This window comes from Aquarana catesbeiana, linkage group LG10, assembly GCF_042186555.1.
Source record: "Aquarana catesbeiana isolate 2022-GZ linkage group LG10, ASM4218655v1, whole genome shotgun sequence".
Taxonomy (NCBI): Eukaryota; Metazoa; Chordata; class Amphibia; order Anura; family Ranidae; genus Aquarana; species Aquarana catesbeiana.
Window position 1 is genome coordinate 100947744 of NC_133333.1, and position 17628 is coordinate 100965371.

A 17628-nucleotide genomic window follows, 5' to 3' on the forward strand; every position below is an offset into this window, starting at 1 on the left:
ACTCAATTATATACATATATAGAGGTATTTGGTTATGTTAAGTCATATACTTTCCTGTGAACATAAACCATTGTTGTGAGACACTGTAACATGTATTATATTTTTGACTTTCTGTTCAAGAAATTAATAAAACTTATATTTGAAAAAAAAAAAACGGTGTATAATAATACCCGAATCACCATCTTTATCCCTTGATGGATTTACATGTACAACCACCAATGTGCAAAGGTCCCAGAAATCCCCTATGGTGGCACGGTCACTCAGAACTGGGCAACGCGAAGCCACTAGGTGAAATGCACAAGGGGCCAGTATCAAGAGCTTCCAGGTAAAGCATACTGTAGCTCACATTAAGGACTGGGCGGTGCTCAGGAACTACCCTATCCTGCCCAGAGGACCCTGTACAAAAGCTGTCCATAGATGGAACAGCAAGACCCGATGACATCATGTGAAACCCTGCACATTGGGCAGACCCACAAATGAGACAGATAACTACAAGATAGTTCTATATACACAAACAATTATTAAAAAATAAGTAATGTGCTAAATAATAAATAAAACTATAAAGGTAACTCATAACCTAACTGATCACATAAGGTAACACATTTGATGAATAAAAAAAAAAAAAACTGTATAAATATAAATATGGATAAAAAAAATAAATAAAAAATAATAAATAATAATTGATAGTAATAAATAATGATAAATGCCACTAACACTGGTTACTGTCCACAAGAGAGAATATATACAGATTACCACATAAATACTACCCACCACTAAAAACAAATCACGTGCCCACAAGATATACAGGGGTTATTAAGGGTCAAACCCAAACACGAATAAAGCTAACCTCCAAACTGTATCCTTAAAATGAGGAATTACTACTTCACATTACCTAGTAAATACACCCCAGACCCTATTATATCACTGAATGGCCCACCAGGCCTTCATTGAGACCAACCAGGGACAAACTACCCAGACAATAAATTCAGAAGTTCTCTCTTCTGCACATCTTCTGGTATCATGTACCTAAATATGGATCGCCGATGATCATTTCAATGCTAAAAAGTTTCAGACCTGGTGGATCTTTCCAATGATGTTCCAGAAAATGTCAGGGGACAGAGTGCTTCATCCGCCCTTCAAAATGTTGCGCTTATGTTTACTGAACCTAGTTCCAATACATCTTGAGGTGTGACCCACATATAGGAGGCCACAAGTAGGGATGAGCCCAATGTTCATCTGTTCACCAAACAGCTAACATTATGTGGTGTTCGCGGCAAATACGAAAGCTGGAGAACACAGTTAAAGTCTATGGGACACTAGCATGAAAAACCAAGAGTACTAATTTTAAAGGCTTATATGCAAGTTATTGTCATAAAAAGTATTTGGGGACCCGGGTCCTGCCCCAGGGGACATGTATCAATGCAAAAAAAAGTTTTAAAAACTGATGTTTTTTCAGGAGCAGTGATTTTATTAATGCTTAAAGTAAATCAATGATAGGATTTTTATAACAGCTTACCTGTAAATCCTTTTCTTGGAGTTCATCACGGGACACAGAGCCATAGTATTAACTATATAGGTATATAGGCACCTTCAGGTGATGGACACTGGCACACCCAATACAGGAAGTTCACTCCCTTTATAACCCATCCTCCTACCATGAGTACCTCAGTTTTGTAGCAAAGCAATATACACAAATCCCAAAAAAGGGGAGGGACCCCTGTGTCCCGTGAAGTACTCCAAGAAAAGGATTTTACAGGTAAGCTGTTATAAAAATCATATTTGCTTTATAGTACATCACGGGACACAGAGCCATAGTATTAGCTATATGGGACGTCCCATAGCAATGCTATTTAAAGGGCACCCCCAGACTTGAGGACCTATACTGCTGCCTGCAGCACACTGTACCCAAAGGTGATAGCCTCATGCCTTCTTACATCCACTTGATAAAACCTGGTGAATGTATGCACTGAAGACCAAGTTGCAGCCTTACAGATCTGAGTCATGGAGGCCTGGTGATGCACTGCCCAAGAAGCACTAACTGCTCTGGTAGAATGCGCTTTGACTTGAAAAGGTGGAATCTTACCTTTTAAACCATAAGCCTGAATTATAACTTGCCGAATCCACTTAGCGACAGTGGATTTCAACGCTGTCTGTCCTTTCCTAGGACCTTCTGGCAACACAAATAAGACATCAGTCTTCCGGATCTGAGCAGTCATTTTTACATAGACTTTGATCGCTCTCACCACATCAAGACACTGTAGTGACTTCTCTTCCCTAGAACATGGTTTTGGAAAAAACAATGGCAGGACAATATCTTGGTTCAGGTGAAAACCTGAGACCACTTTAGGCAGAAAAACTTGGACAAGGACGCAACACGACCCTGTCCTCGTGAATAATCAAATAAGGCTCTTTACAAGAAAGAGCAGCCAATTCCGAGACCCTCCTTGCTGAGGATATAGCAACCAAGAACACTAACTTCCTTGTCAGAAGGACTAAGGAAATATGCTGTATCGGTTCAAATGGCTGTTTTTGTAACACTGACAAAACTTAGTTCAAGTCCCAAGGGTTCAAAGGAGATCTGACTGGCGGATTAAGCCGCATCACCCCTTACATAAAAACCGAGACCAAAGAATGTGAAGTAAGTGGTCTTTGAAATAAGACCAATAAAGCTGAGACTTGGCCCTTAATTTATTTTTCTTAGTTACTTATATTATATATACTTATATAGCGCCATCAATTTACACAGTGCTTTACATATACATTGTACATTCACATCAGTCCCTACCCTCAAGGAGCTTACAATTTAAGGTCCCTAACTCGCACTCATACATACTAGGGACAATTTAGACAGGATCCAATAAACCTACCATCATCTCTTTTGGCGTGTGGGAGGAAACCAGAGTACCCGTAGGAAACCCACGCAGGCACAGGGAGAACAAACTCCAGGCAGGTAGTGTCATGGATGGGATTTGAACCAGTGACCCTTCTTACTGCTAGGCGAAAGTACTATCCACTACACCACTCATAATAGTACTCAAGGCCAGCTTCATCTCTACCCCTAATTATAGAAAGACAAGAATTCTGCCTATGTTGTATTTCTGAGGGTGCCAATCCTTAGATTCACACCAGGAAACATAAGCCCTCCAGACTCTATAATATATGTTTCTGGAAGCTGGCTTTCTTGCATTAACTATGGTAGAGATAACTGACCTTAAAAGCCCATGTTTCTTTAGAATGTGGGTTTTAATAGCCAAGCCGTTTAATTTAGAGTTTGTAAGATAGGATGGAATATCTGCCCCTGTGAGAGTAGGTCTGGCCGTAGTGGAAGGGACCATGGATCCCCCACCGCCATCTTTACAATTTCTGTATACCAGGACCTTCTGGGCCATGCTGGGGCTACAAGAATTACCTGCTTTCTTTCCAGCTTGATCCTGCAAAGAAGTCGTGGCAGCAACTGAATAGGGGGAATGCATAAATCAGGGAGAACTGATCCCACGGGTTCACCAGAGCATATTTCCCACATGCAAGTGGATACCTTGTCCTTGACACAAAATTTATCAACGTCATGTTGTATCTGGACACCAGAAGATCTACGTTCGGAGTTCCCCATTTTTGGCAAACAGCACGAAAAATGTCAGGGTAAAGGAACCATTCCCCTGGGAGCAACTGCTGACGGCTCAAGAAATCCACCTGCCAATTCTCTACTCCCGGAATGAAAACTGCTGACAGGCATGGAACATTCCTTTCTGCCCAAGTTAGGATATGGTTCACCTCCCTCTGTGCTGCAAGACTCTTGGTGCCCCCTTGGTGATTGATGTAGGCCACAGCTGTGGCATTGTCGGATTGGATCCTGACAGGACAACCCCATAACCTGAATGTCCAGGCCTTCAGAGCCAGACCTGCTGCCCAAATCTCTAGGATGTTGATGGGCAAGGTCCTTTCTGTCCTTGACCACTGTCCCTGGACAGTTGACTTTTCTAGAACTGCTCCCCAACCTGAAAGGCTGGCATCTGTCGTTAACACCTTCCAGATAACTGGTCTGAAGGATTTTCCTTTCAGCAGATTCTGGGTTACCAACCACCAACTGAGGCTCTGGGACACCCTTGGGGACAGCTGCATTGGCAAGTCTAAAGCTTGAACCGTTTTGTTCCAAGCAGACAGGATACTGTTTTGCAACAGTCAGGAATGGAACTGGGCATAGGGAATCGCTTTGAATGAAGCCACCATCTTTTCCTAACAACCTCAAGGTGAATGGGGAATCTCTTTTTGACCTGACCATCTGCACCAGCTCTCTTATGGCGTTCATCTTTGTCTGAGGCAAGAACACCTTTTTCTGGGCTGTGTCTATGATTAGACCCAAGTACTCCAGCTGTGTTAAGGAAGATTTCTCTAGGTTGAGAATCCAACCTAGATTTTCCAGGTATTTGGTTGTAATGCACACGCTCTGCTCCAAGTAGGCCACCGACTGGTCTATTGTCTAGGTAAGCCAAGACTGTTATGCCCTGTGCCCTTAACCTGGCTAGAGGTGGAGCCAGAACCTTTATACACAGCCAGGGTGCTGTAGCTAGCCCGAAGGGCAAGGCTACAAACTGAAAATGATGCTGTTCTACCTCGAACCGCAGAAACCTTTGGTGAGCTGGAAATATAGGGACATGCAGATATGCATCCCTGATGTCAATAGATGCCAGAAGTTCTCCTCCTTGTAGGATAGAAACCACCGACCTGATTGACGCCATGCGAAAAGAACGGATCTTCAGGAACTGATTTAGATTCTTTGGATCTAGAATGGGTCTGAAAATGTGGTTTTGGTACCGTAAAGAGGTTTGAATAAAACCCCAAACTTTGCTCTTCTGTGGCGATTTGTATGATCAGCCCCTGAGCCAGTAATCAGTCTAGTGCCTGAAACAGAGATTGTCTATTCCCTGGATCTTAGGGAACGTTTGACCTCAGAAAATGAGAGGGTGGAAGCTCCTGAAATTCCAGTTTGTACCTGAGAGTTACCGTGGAGATGACCCATCTGTCCTGAATTTCCTCTTGCCAGACTTCAGAGAACTGCGGAAGTCTTCCCCCACCAAGGCGAGCGGGGGCTCCCCTTCATAATGAGGCTTTAGAATTCTGTTTTGCAGGTTTCCACACCCAGGACTTCTTTTGTGCCTGAGCCTGACCCTGAGGCTTTCCTCTAGACACTGATGGTGGAGGCCATTGCCACTGCCTACAGGATGCCCCTAGCACAGGAGAAAGAGCCCACTTAAATGAAGCTATAGCAATAAGAAGATTTCACGCTTCAAATCTATCACATATTGAATGTGTGAGCTAACATATAAGTGAACGTATAGGGGGCAAATTCCACAGTATCATCAGTTTCCTCCTTCCACCAGGCACTCTTCAGTTAGGGAGACACAGACTCACGTTACAATACCACAGGACAGCTGGACACTCTTCCCCCCCCAACTTCCACCAGGTATTGTCCAGTAAGTTTCTCCAGACAGGGCACTGGCTGGCTGGGCAGGTTACAGGCTCGCGTCAGCCGGCAGGGGTCCGACTCCGCCGCACTCTCCTTAGCTGCTTGTCTGCTGCTCTGTCCACTGACTTTAACGTGACGTGAGGCTCCTCTGTCTGACAGAGGAGCCTCTGACAGAGGAGCCTCACGTCACATTGAAGTCAGTGGATAGAGCAGCAGACAAGCAGCTAAGGAGAGTGCGGCGGAGTCGGACCCCTGCCAGCTGATGCGAGCCTGTAACCTGCCCAGCCAGCCAGTGCCCTGGTCTGTGACGGACGCTACGGTCTGGAGAAACTTACTGGACAATACCTGGTGGATGTTGGGGGGAAGAGTGTCCAGCTGTCCTGTGGTATTGTGACATGAGTCTGTGTCTCCCTAACTGAAGAGTGCCTGGTGGATGGAGGAAACTGATGATACTGTGGAATTTGCCCCCTATAGGTAATGCACTCACCTGAATTACTCACCCCTCACATGGGCTTCTCACTATATACAGAATACAGAAAACAAATCTCATCATAGTGACTGAGTTTTTATACACCAAGAGGATAACCCAGCCATCAGAGACGCCCAACCTGGACAACCAATAAGCAACATCATACAGCATCTACTAAAGAAACCTTTTGATGCCTGTATCTATTTCCCTTAAGGTGAGAGTTTTGAGAGCACGGTTTAACCGGATCCCTCCATAGAAGGATTACCATCATTATCTCCCCCCATATCTGATCCCAGCTGATGTGTCACTTATATTATGAACTTTTTCACTTTATGATGAGAAGATAATATTCACACACTTGGACTATTGTATCAAGATTGTTTGTCTATGTTTATATTTTTATTTACAGGTTTATATTCACATATTACACCTATTATAGCGACAAATATACGTTCACTTATATGTTAGCTCACACATTCAATATGTGATAGATTTGAAGCGCGAAATCTTCTTATTGCTATAGCTCTGTTGGGTGTTATGTGTACACTTTTTGATTTCGCTGCAGTCCATAGAGACATCATCACTGTTTATTCATGTTGGCAACATTTTTAATATTTTATATTTATTTTTGGTTTGTATCACATTCCTTGTACTCAATATAGCGCGAGGGACAACATCACATATTTCACTTAAATGAAGGACATTTATTTCTTCTCTTGACTGGCAAAAGAGTACTTTTCCCACTTTAAATCTTTTGGATGTATTTGTCCAAATCATCCCCAAATAGCCGATCCCCATGAAAAGGAAAACCAATCCGGAGCCTTTTGCATAGTGCCTCGGCTGACCAATTTTTTAACTAAATTTTTTAACGCATGTGACTCAGTTAAATTGATGATAGGCAACTCCTATCCTCATATTGATTAGTGGTTCCAAATTAATAATAACTACTGCAGTAGGGAACAGACACAAAAGATACACTCAGCATCTTTCCAAATTACTGTTCTGCTTTATTATGACGCAATTGAAGGTTTTTATACACATGATTACGTAGGTATCACATTAATATTACAATTGTACATTTATGGTAACAAGGAGCGTTACATAGGCAGGCTAATTCTAATCAGGACTCAAAAGAATGTAAACATTTACTGAAAACATTATTAGTGCCGTGTGCACAGTGAGGGCAGTGTGCAATACATACAAAATACAATACAATTATATACAGAACTTACAAATTTCCATTACACATGTGTACTAGCACAAGCGCAAGACTGCACGCCTGGTTAATAGAATTTTTAATGGCATCTATGGCAAAACATAATGCACTTGGTAGTTCGGCCAAATCTCAGGCTTGCTGTACAGGAACCTCATTAAGGGCCTGTCTAAACTGGTCCTTTAGGGATTGACAGATGCCTATTACAGCGACTGCAGGCTGAGTAACTGCACCTGCCAAAGAAGAATAGGATTTTAACAGGAATTGCAACCTTTTATCTGTTGGATCCTTAAGCATTTGTGCATTGTTTACTGGACAAGTTAGACTTTTATTCACACTGGAAATAGCAGCGTCAACTGCTGGTACATTCCATCTTTTGGTGAAATTCTCCTCCATGGGATAGAGTACTGTGAATCTCTATGAAGGGAGAAAATGCTTATCCGGGTAATCCCATTCAGCATAAATAAGCTGTTCTAGTAATGCATGGACAGGAAACGCATGCAAAGGCTGTGAAGGTTTTAAGGAACACAAATAAAAATGGTACTTTCAGCTGACTTCATTAGGGGTAGCTTGAAAGTGGAACAAACCATTTCCATAAGAGACTGTACCAGCAATTTCTCAGATTGCGAGGCTGAAAAGGGTTCATCCACCGTTGTTTCCTCCGCAGAGGAGTAATCGGTTTGTCTTTCCTCCTGATCACCTGAGGGTAACACCTCATCCTCTACGCACTTCCTATACCTTTGGATGGAGGATGCGATTAAAGCCCTAATCTTCCCTCTAGCCCCAACAGGGCGGAGGAAAAGGCATCTTCAGTCACGTATAGGGGCTGTGATGTGAGAAGCAACTGCACCACCAATTGGTTACAATGGCTCACCCTGGCTTGCCACTTCTGGTATTTCAGGAGAAGATGATAGTGTGGAGGCATGACTGGAGTTCCCAGCACCTGGAGGTGAAATTGTTGGTACCTTTTTTGAGGTTTTTGTGGTGTCCTTTTTAGCAGGCATAGTCCTAAGCACAAAGCAGAGGTACTATTTTAAATGCACTAATCGTTGAACAAATAGTCTGACAATATAATGCCGCTAATAAAAGTTCAGTCTAGTGCTGGGAAAAAATGCCACTCCTCTATTGGGAATCCCCATCTGCAGCCCTTACATGCCCCACTGCTCCTGTGTCCCGAGTGATCAGCCAGCTTGCTCTCCTCGCTATCCAGCTGAGGAGACACTGCTCTTGTACAATGTCTCCACCCTGCACTAGCAGCGTGCGTCCTCGTGGATGCTATGTCCCACACACTGCGCGGCGCCTAGGTCCCGCCCCCCTCCATACACACCCGCACCCCCCTTTTCTTTTGGATTTTAAAACATTCCCGGCCTTTTGACATCAAGTTGGGCTGTGTTAGCAAACTTTCAAGGACCAGGTCCCCTTTTTATCAGGGTTCCACTCACTTGGACCTTTATAGCACCCCGCCAGGAAAAACTTTAGGTAATGTAAGCATGACCAAAGCCCTGGGTCCCAGGGTCCAGCCCTGCAAAGAGAGGCGTTACAGGCAAAACCTCGTTCTTCCTAAACAAGGCCCGGGTACCATCCACTTTGTCCTTAGTGGCACTTTGGATGGATCCGGTCTGTGGAGGCTGTTTAAATCCAGCAAGGATCCCTCCAGCGGAGCTCTTCAGAGCACATCTTCACTAGTGACCAACACCTTAGACACTGGCAAAGAAACTGAGATACTCCTGGTAGGAGGAGGGGTTATGTAGGGAGTGAACTTCCTGTATTGGGTGTGCCAATGTCCATCACCTGAAGGTGACTATATATCCATATAGTTAATACTATGGCTCTGTGTCCCATGATGTACGATAAAGAAAAAGGACTTGTGCCAAAGTGTCTCTTGTCATTTTTACTATTATTGACACTTTTTTTGTGAATTGGTAGGGGTACAATGTACCCGTTACTAATTCACATAAGGGGGGCCAGGATCTGGGGGTCCCCTTGTTAAAGGGGGCTTTCAGATTCCGATAAGCCCCCTACCCGCAGAACCCAACAACCACCGGGCAAGGGTTGTGGGGATGAGGCCCTTGTTCCCATCAACATGGGGACAAGGTGCTTTGGGGGTGACTCCAAAGCACCCCCCATGTTGAGGGCATGTGGCCTGGTATAGTTCAGGAGGGGGGGTGCTCTTTCGTCCCCCTCTTCTCCTGTGGCCTGCCAGGTTGCGTGCTCAGATAAGGGTCTGGTATGGATTTTGGGGGGGACCCATGCCATTTTTTCAATGAGTTTTATATATATTGCCGAGAACCAACAATTCATTACAGCCGCGATGATGATAAATGACTTTTTTCCTTTAGAAATTTAATTTTGCTGTAACATTGTTCTAAACAAGGGAAAAAATCGCCACTTTACAGGCATACTATAGACACCCCCCAGGCACGATATTTAATTTTTATTGTTTCACTTTAAGCATTATTAAAATCACTGCTCCTGAAAAAACTGCAGTTTTTAAAACTTTTTTTTGCATTGATACATGTCCCCTGGTTTCGTCCCCAAACACTTTTTATGGCAATAACTTGCATATAAGCCTTTAAAATGAGCACTTTTGATTTTTCATGTTAGTGTCCCATAGACTTTAATGGTGTTCATGTGATCGTCCGAATTTTTTGCCTGTTCGCAAGTTCTGGTGCTAACCGAACCAGTGGGGGGGTGGGGGTGTTCGGCTCATCCTTAGCCAAAAGGGCAGATGAGATCATAGATAACAAATCGAGTTATGCAATTAATAAATTGCTTAATAGGATTGATAAACCTGTCTGTCCCTGTCACGGAATGTCCCACACTCCGCTTGAGTGCTTCCGTCAGTATACCGCTTCCTAAGTTCTGGAACACGAGTCCAATGGATCTGGCTATAGGAACCCCCAAGAACTAGACAACACCAGTCTTGGAGTACATCAGAACTACTCTTTATTTGAGATCTCCCACACATTTATACACCAGGATGACTCAAAGCTAACCTAATTAACATGAGCTCCAATAGGAGTCGTCCCGTCTCCTACATTGTATAGAGGACAATGTGATCAGCTCATTCAATTTACACACATTACCATAAACATCAACACAGGGTTAATTAAAACAAACAACAATGAGTTGAATACCCTTAGAACCTAGACTAAACTTATTTACATTAAACACATTATAGCTGACATCAGACAGGTGAGTGGAGTTGATGACATTAGCATCTCCTCACAGTATGTGTACCAACAGTATAATTCAGTCTTATCATTCTAATATGGCATATAACGGGTTCCAGAGTCTGTGTGTTTTGGGGGGACATGGAGCTGAATCCAAAGTAACACCAACCCCAGGGTCCCCAGGCATACAGCTCACAGAGAGCACCATTCCCCCAAATGCTAGGGCCCATAATCGGTGGGCAAGAGGCTTGCGTTCAGTCCCCTCCAATAGCCTCTGTCCTGGGTGAGTTTGTCACATTTCTCCCCTTTCGGCAGGAGACTAACAAAGGAGGAGACCCCAGACGGGTTGACTCCGAAGTTAGTAAGTAGCTCCAGTCCTCTAATGCCTGTACCCACACAGTACCCCAAATAAATTGTTCCAAACAAAGCATTACTCACCCAACCAACCTCTGCCTCTCTCAGAGAACATATCTGCCTCTGGGGAGAGGCCTGGACTGACATTTCTCCCTGGAGTCCTTTCTGCCGCTGGAGAGAAGACAGGGTGTCTGGGCTCACTCTGTCATGCTGTTGGGGATCTGGGCCCACTGCCCAGCATCCCTGGGGTATACAGATGGAGACTGAAGTCCTATCCACCTTCACAGGAAATCCATCCTCTGTTAGGAAACCCCACACCATCTGTTCCAGCTAACTGTTGGGGAGGGAGGCCGACTGCCCTCCTCCCTGGAACTCTGTAGTTGTTGCCGGTGCTGGGCAGAGGTTGGTAGCACTCTGCCCTGTTGCCAGCACTTCTGCTGGGGACTCCGCATCCTCCGCTCCGGCTAACCGTTGGGGCAGGAGGCTGGCTTCCTCCACTCCCAAACTGTGTAGCTGCCATTGGGGAGGTGAGCTGGCTGCTTCCTTTTCCATTCCCTCATCTGGCTGCTGGGACGACATGTCGATGGTACTGTCTCCCAGGTGCACTGATCTTTGCTGGGGAGGGAAGGCCGCTTCCTCCACCCTGGCCAACTGTTGGGGAGGGACAACACACACCTCCTCTCCCTTCTCCCCCTGTATCTGCTGCTGGGAAGTGATTGCCACCTTCTCACCCTGAGCCTCGGAAACTGCCACAGGTGTGGGGAAGAGGTCTTGGACCCTCTGTCCGGTTGCCAGCACTTCTGCTGGGGGTTTGCTAGGTGGTTCCTCCTCTACAGAAATGTCTATTAAATCCCCAGTCTCTGGAATTGGTAAAAGTGTGGGACAAAGGTCTTGGACCCTCTGTTCAGTTACCAGATCTTCAGCTGGAGAAGTTTGTTTTAACTCCATAGATGCTGCTGGCAGAAAATCACATGTCCCCGTCAGTGTTGTGGGAGAAAGGCCGACTACCTCTTCTCTCAAGAAGGCCGAAGCCACTGTTGGTGCTGGGCAGAACACAGTGAACTTTGGCCCTGATAGCAGCTCTTCTGCTGGAGGCTCATCAGGTTGTTTTTCCTCAGCAGAAAAGTCTATCAAATCCCATGTCTCTGCAACTGATGTCTGGGGATAGAGGTTCACCATTTCCTGTCCATGGAACCCAGAAGATGCTATCATTTCTGGGCAGAGGTTAGCAGAGCTCTGCCCTGTTGTCAGCACTTCAGGTTTGGGGACGGCAATCTCCGGATTTTCCACTGCCGATTCTCTGGCATGCTGCTGAACTTGTTCTAGCAGTTTCCTGTATGCCCTTTCCAGATGCTGTTCCTTCCTTAGCAAATGGTCCAGATCAGGTTTGAGCTCTGAGACCCCTGCAAGACCGAGCATAGACTTTCTATATTCTCTCAGGTCCTCAAGGTCAGGTTCCCCTTCATCGCCAAACATAAAAAGATCTGTAAGGCTCTCCCACAGCAATCCAGGGCCACCAAAGTCATATCCCTCCGGAGAGCATTCTGTTGTCTCCCCTAAATATCCCTCCTCTGCATGCCATTGCAGAGCCCGATAACGATTGTCCAGCTCTATCTCCTGCTGGACCAACCTGTCCAACTCAGTCACCCATTGCTCCTGGGGCTGCTCTCCCAGGAATGCCATCCGCAATGCCCGTTGGTCACTGGCCCGTTGCTCTTGGGTTGGAAAGCACTTGCCCTGTTTTATACCAGCGAGACGGAGGGCTGCAATCCAGAGCTCCACACCAACCCCAGGGTCCCCAGGCATACAGCTCACAGAGAGCACCATTCCCCCAAATGCTAGGGCCCATAATCGGTGGGCAAGAGGCTTGCGTTCAGTCCCCTCCAATAGCCTCTGTCCTGGGTGAGTTTGTCACAGTCCCCATGACCTCCTTTTTGCTGTGGCACATATGTTCACACGCACCGCAACTTTTGGTACTGTACCTATAGTTCCTTGTTTGATCAAACAGAGTGTCAAGAGTCTTGTTTTGTGTTAGCCCTCAGAGGTCCTAAATGACTAAAAGCAATAAAGCTACATAAGTTGCAGGGTTTTCTGAAGGTGACACTTGGTTTCTGAGCAAAACTATTGGAAAGAGCAAGGTCTAACTATAAAATATTCAAATTGTTAAGGATAACACACCTAATATCAAAAGCTCTATTGTTATATCTGGTGGAGAAATATATGCAGTGATCTTCAGAGGAAGCTCCCTTTGTGATACACCTTGCTTGTTCTTTATAATCAGGTTCATAATGCTGTCTACATTTGAAAACAGCTTTCTCAATAGAATTGTTGTTATAGCACTTCTCTTATAGGGCGTACACACGGTCGGACTTTGTTCGGACATTCCGACAACAAAATCCTAGGATTTTTTCCGACGGATGTTGGCTCAAACTTGTTTTGCCTACACACGGTCGCACAAAGTTGTCAGAATTTCCGATCGCCAACCACGCGGTCACATACACCACGTACAACGAGACTAGAAAAGGCCGGTTCAGAACCAAGCGCGGCACCCTTTGGCCACCTTTTGCTAATCTCGTGTTAGTAAAAGTTTGGTGAGAGACGATTCGTGCTTTTTCAGACTCGTGGCTTTCAGATCGTTTTCTGCCGTTCAGTTTGTGCTTGTGGGTTTGTATCTGTTCTTCAGTGCGTGCAGTCAGTTCGTATCAGAGTTTTCTGTGTGATCTTGCCTGCTTGTTGCTGTTTTTCAGGTCGCTCTTCACAGGCCTTGCTGTTCTTCAGTGCGTTCTGTTACTTCGTTCTGAGCAGCCGACCGTTTTCTAGCCATGTTTCGTATGCGTACTCCTCGTAGAGTTCGTGCTGAGCGGGGGCTTGGTGTTGGGGTTCTGACCTTGACACAAGTCCAGTCCATGAACAGGGTGGGGAGGAGTTCATGGACCAAGAATTGGTTGCTTCAGCGTGACCAGTTCTCTCATATGCCTTTGCTCCGTGAGATCCGTGAGAATAATCCTGATGATTTCAGGAACTTTCTCAGGATGACGGACCCCGTGTTTCACCGTTTGTTGGCTTCGCTGACCCCCTATATCAGCAGGCAGGATACCTGCATGAGGCAAGCCATCACTCCGGAGCAGAGGTTGGTCGCTACCTTGCGGTATTTGGCCACAGGGAGAAGTCTGCAGGACTTGAAGTTCTCGACAGGCATCTCCCCCCAGGCTCTGGGGATCATTATCCCAGAGACCTGTTCTGCCATCATACAGGTCCTGCAGAAGGAGTATATGAAGGTAAGATTTTTATCCTTTAATATCACATTTTATTGTATTGAATGTTTGATAATATATTGTATTTCTTTCCTCATTCCCTAATTACCATGATTGTAATATGCTGTGAATGTCCCCTTTGTCCTCATGCATGCTGGATTTTTATGTAATTATTATTTTATGTCCTTCATACATATTTGCCCTTCAATAACCTCCCCAGCATGGTGTCTCCTGGCCTATATTCACCTCATGTAGTCACTTAACAATGTATTTTATCAGCTCCATAGTAGTGCTTTACCCCAAACACCCCCTAAAATGTTTGGAAATGTTATTTTTGATTTAAATTCAGGCAGAGTGCCAGAGGCTTTTTTTTGTGGTGTCCCCAAATAATTTTTAGTAACCCTCCCTCCCCCAACTGCTAAGTCAGCTGATCCCAATTCTCTATCTATCCTCAGTCATCTATCTGCTGACTTTGCCAAACCCATACACACTATACCCATCTCTTTAGTGGTCAGATGTATGGATGAATTCCACAAAGCATGTAGTGCAAGGGCCTGCCTGTATACTTTCCAATGGTAATGTTTAAAGTTTTTGATTCCTATTATTATCTTGATAGGTACTAGCAGAATGTCCAAATGTCCTCAAATGTGTACAATGTGTATTTATATCTTTGTATTCTGACACTTCTTACCTGTCCAGTGGTCTGCCAATAGTGTAACTAAGGAGGGGCTGTTCCAAGTAATACCCATTATTTAGGCATTCATCTCTCAATGAAGTGAAGAGGGTTACCTGTCCAAGATTTCCACACACCCCATAATGTTAGAAATGGCGCATGAGAGGGGGGGAGTGGGAATATGATAGGTGTACCTTATACTTTGGCCTTGTTAAATTCCCCTTAATAAATGCTATCTGGAGGTTGCCCCATAATGTTTGTGTCTAATCTGATTGCCATGTTTCAGAGTAAAAATAGTAATGTTTATTGTTTTTTCCTCAACAGTTTCCTTCCACGCCACAGGAATGGCAGACTGTGGCCTCCCACTTTGCCCAGCGGTGGGACTTTCCTAACTGCAGAGGGGCAATTGATGGGAAACACGTCCACATCGTCCCACCACCCAACTCGGGGTCATACTATTATAACTAAAGGGGTTTAATAGTATAGTGATGTTGGCGGTGGTGTCGGCTAATTACGACTTCTTGTATGTGGACGTGGGGAAGAATGGCCGGATGTCCGATGGTGGAGTCATCGCCCAGACGGAGTTCTACAGGCGTCTCCAGAATGGCAGCTTGGACTTGCCAGCTCCAGAGGACAATGTGGAAGGACTCCCATTTGTGTTCGTTGCTGATGAAGCATTTGCGCTGGGGGACCACCTGATGCGGCAATTCCCGATGAGGACCCCCACCCCGGAACAGAGGGTTTTTAATTACCGGCTGGCCAGAGCCCGAAGAGTGGTGGAGAACACATTTGGAATCCTGGCCAGCCGGTTCCGCCTATTTCTGACACCTATCCATATGGCGGAGTATAAACTGAACCATATAATACTTGCGTGCTGTGTTCTCCATAATTTTTTACGGAAACATTCGGCCAACTATGCTGGCTCAGTTGGGCCTGAGGCCGGAATCCTACATCAAACCACACTGACAGCGCTTGAAAGTGGCCGTCCTGGCTTGCCCTCCCTGAGTGCCCGTGATGTCCGGTTACGCTACCTGGAGTTCTTTGCGGGTAGGGGGGCTATCAATATGCCAGACAATATGTGAAGCCTTTTTCAAATAAAAAAAAAAAGAAAATCTTTGTGGACATTTACTGCTTGTGTTTGTTTTAGCTGACCCTGACAGAAATGTTTTGAGTTGAGAAAATGTCGTGATTCGGTAACCTTATACAAAGCACTGTTGGCTGTTATTTCCTAAATGCAAAAACACATTTCACTACAAGTGCACTTGCAACTGCACTGAAACTGCACTTGTAGTGCAAAGAGGATTTGCCCTTAGGAAATAACCCCCACTTTTGCATCAAACAGCTATTACATCACCCAAAAGTGTTGTAGTGTTGAGACAATAATCCACACATTCTTGAGTAAGCCACTTTTTAATACCTGCACAATCACATGTGCATTTACCAAAGGTTTTTAAAACAAACCAACATGTTTGTTGTATAACAATTTTTGCGGTAGCATTAGCAAAATTCAAAATGTCCATTTCAGATAAAACAGGCCTGTGTAAAACCAACAAGAAAGCCAAAAAACTTGAACTTACAAAGTTCACATTAGGTAAAACCTGAAGGCTATATCAGACATCAGTATTTAGGAACTGGGTTTGATATAGCGTTCAGATGGGGGGAAATCACCCCTGGAAAAGCCAAATTTGGAAGATGCACACAAATTTCCCAATGTCAACATGTGCTATCTGCCATCAGGGGGGATCAAGGGACGTGTTTTGGGGGAGCAAGCCCTTCCTCAACGCTGCTTTATAATTGAGGAAGGGGTTGCACCCCCAAAACGCGTCCATTGATCTCCCGTGATGGCAGATAGCACATGTTGGCACACTGTGTGCATCCTCCAAATTTGGCTTTTCAAAACATTGCCAAAAAATATAAGAGATTGGACCACAATACAAAAAGTGATTTTGTGGGGTTTAAAATCGCCCCAAAACATCAATGATGTTATTATTTTTTTTAATAACATCATGGATTTTTTGCTGGATGTTTTGCAGTTCGGCATTACACCCCATGATCTCCCCGATCAGGATCTGGGCACTTTCAGAAGTAAAGCGTTCGGGATCCACAACCTCACGATCACCTAAAAAGAGATAAATAAAAAAAAAAAAGGTCTCAAAAATCTGCCAGCATCCATCTCTTACCTGAGCCTGTGGTCGCAGACACTCACCTGTTGTGGTGCCAATCTCCACCACATCTTCTTCTTCCTCCTGCTCAGCTTCGTTTGGGGGTATTTCACCTTCTTCCATAGGTGGGGGGTCTGTGGTCTCCTCGGATGAGGGGTGTCCTCCGAGTCTTTTCTCCCTTATGTAAAACAAAAATGGTATAATTAGCACACAGATATTTGATGGCAGAACTAGAAATAGGAAACATTGCTTAGAAGTGGGGTACAATTGTCTATTTTAGCCGAGTTCCAAGATGTATTTTTTTTATTGCCCTTTGTCAAGCTGCAATACTTTACCTGTTTGTTACAAGCTTCACAGATGTAGCCCCCCCTATAGTATACACTGGAGCACCTGTGTGCCCCCCCTAATAAAAAGGGTGTTCTTGTGTCCCACACTAGTGCTCCAGTGTCCAGATGTGAAAACAGCTGCTCAGTGTCCTCTCCTTACACACAATCTAGTTTGCATTTCATTCGAGTAACAAACCCATCTACACAAACAAATATTTGGCATCCAAGTAGGCCCAAAAAAAATGTGGGAAAATGCATATGGCCTAAACAATGGTGTTCTAGAGGCCGAAAGAAAAATGTTTGATACGAACGAATAATGGGCCCATGAACATTAAAGTTGCCCTTTTAAACGTTACAATTAATAAAAGCATATGGAGCAGCACGAACGTAATAAAGACAGAAAGAATAGGAACACAGCACAACTACTTACTTTTTTGCAGCACTCTCCGGATCTTTCGGTACTGCTCGGGCTCTCTCAACTTCAGGTCCGACCACCGCTTCCTGAGCTGATCTTTAGATCTTCGTACCCCGAAATTCCTG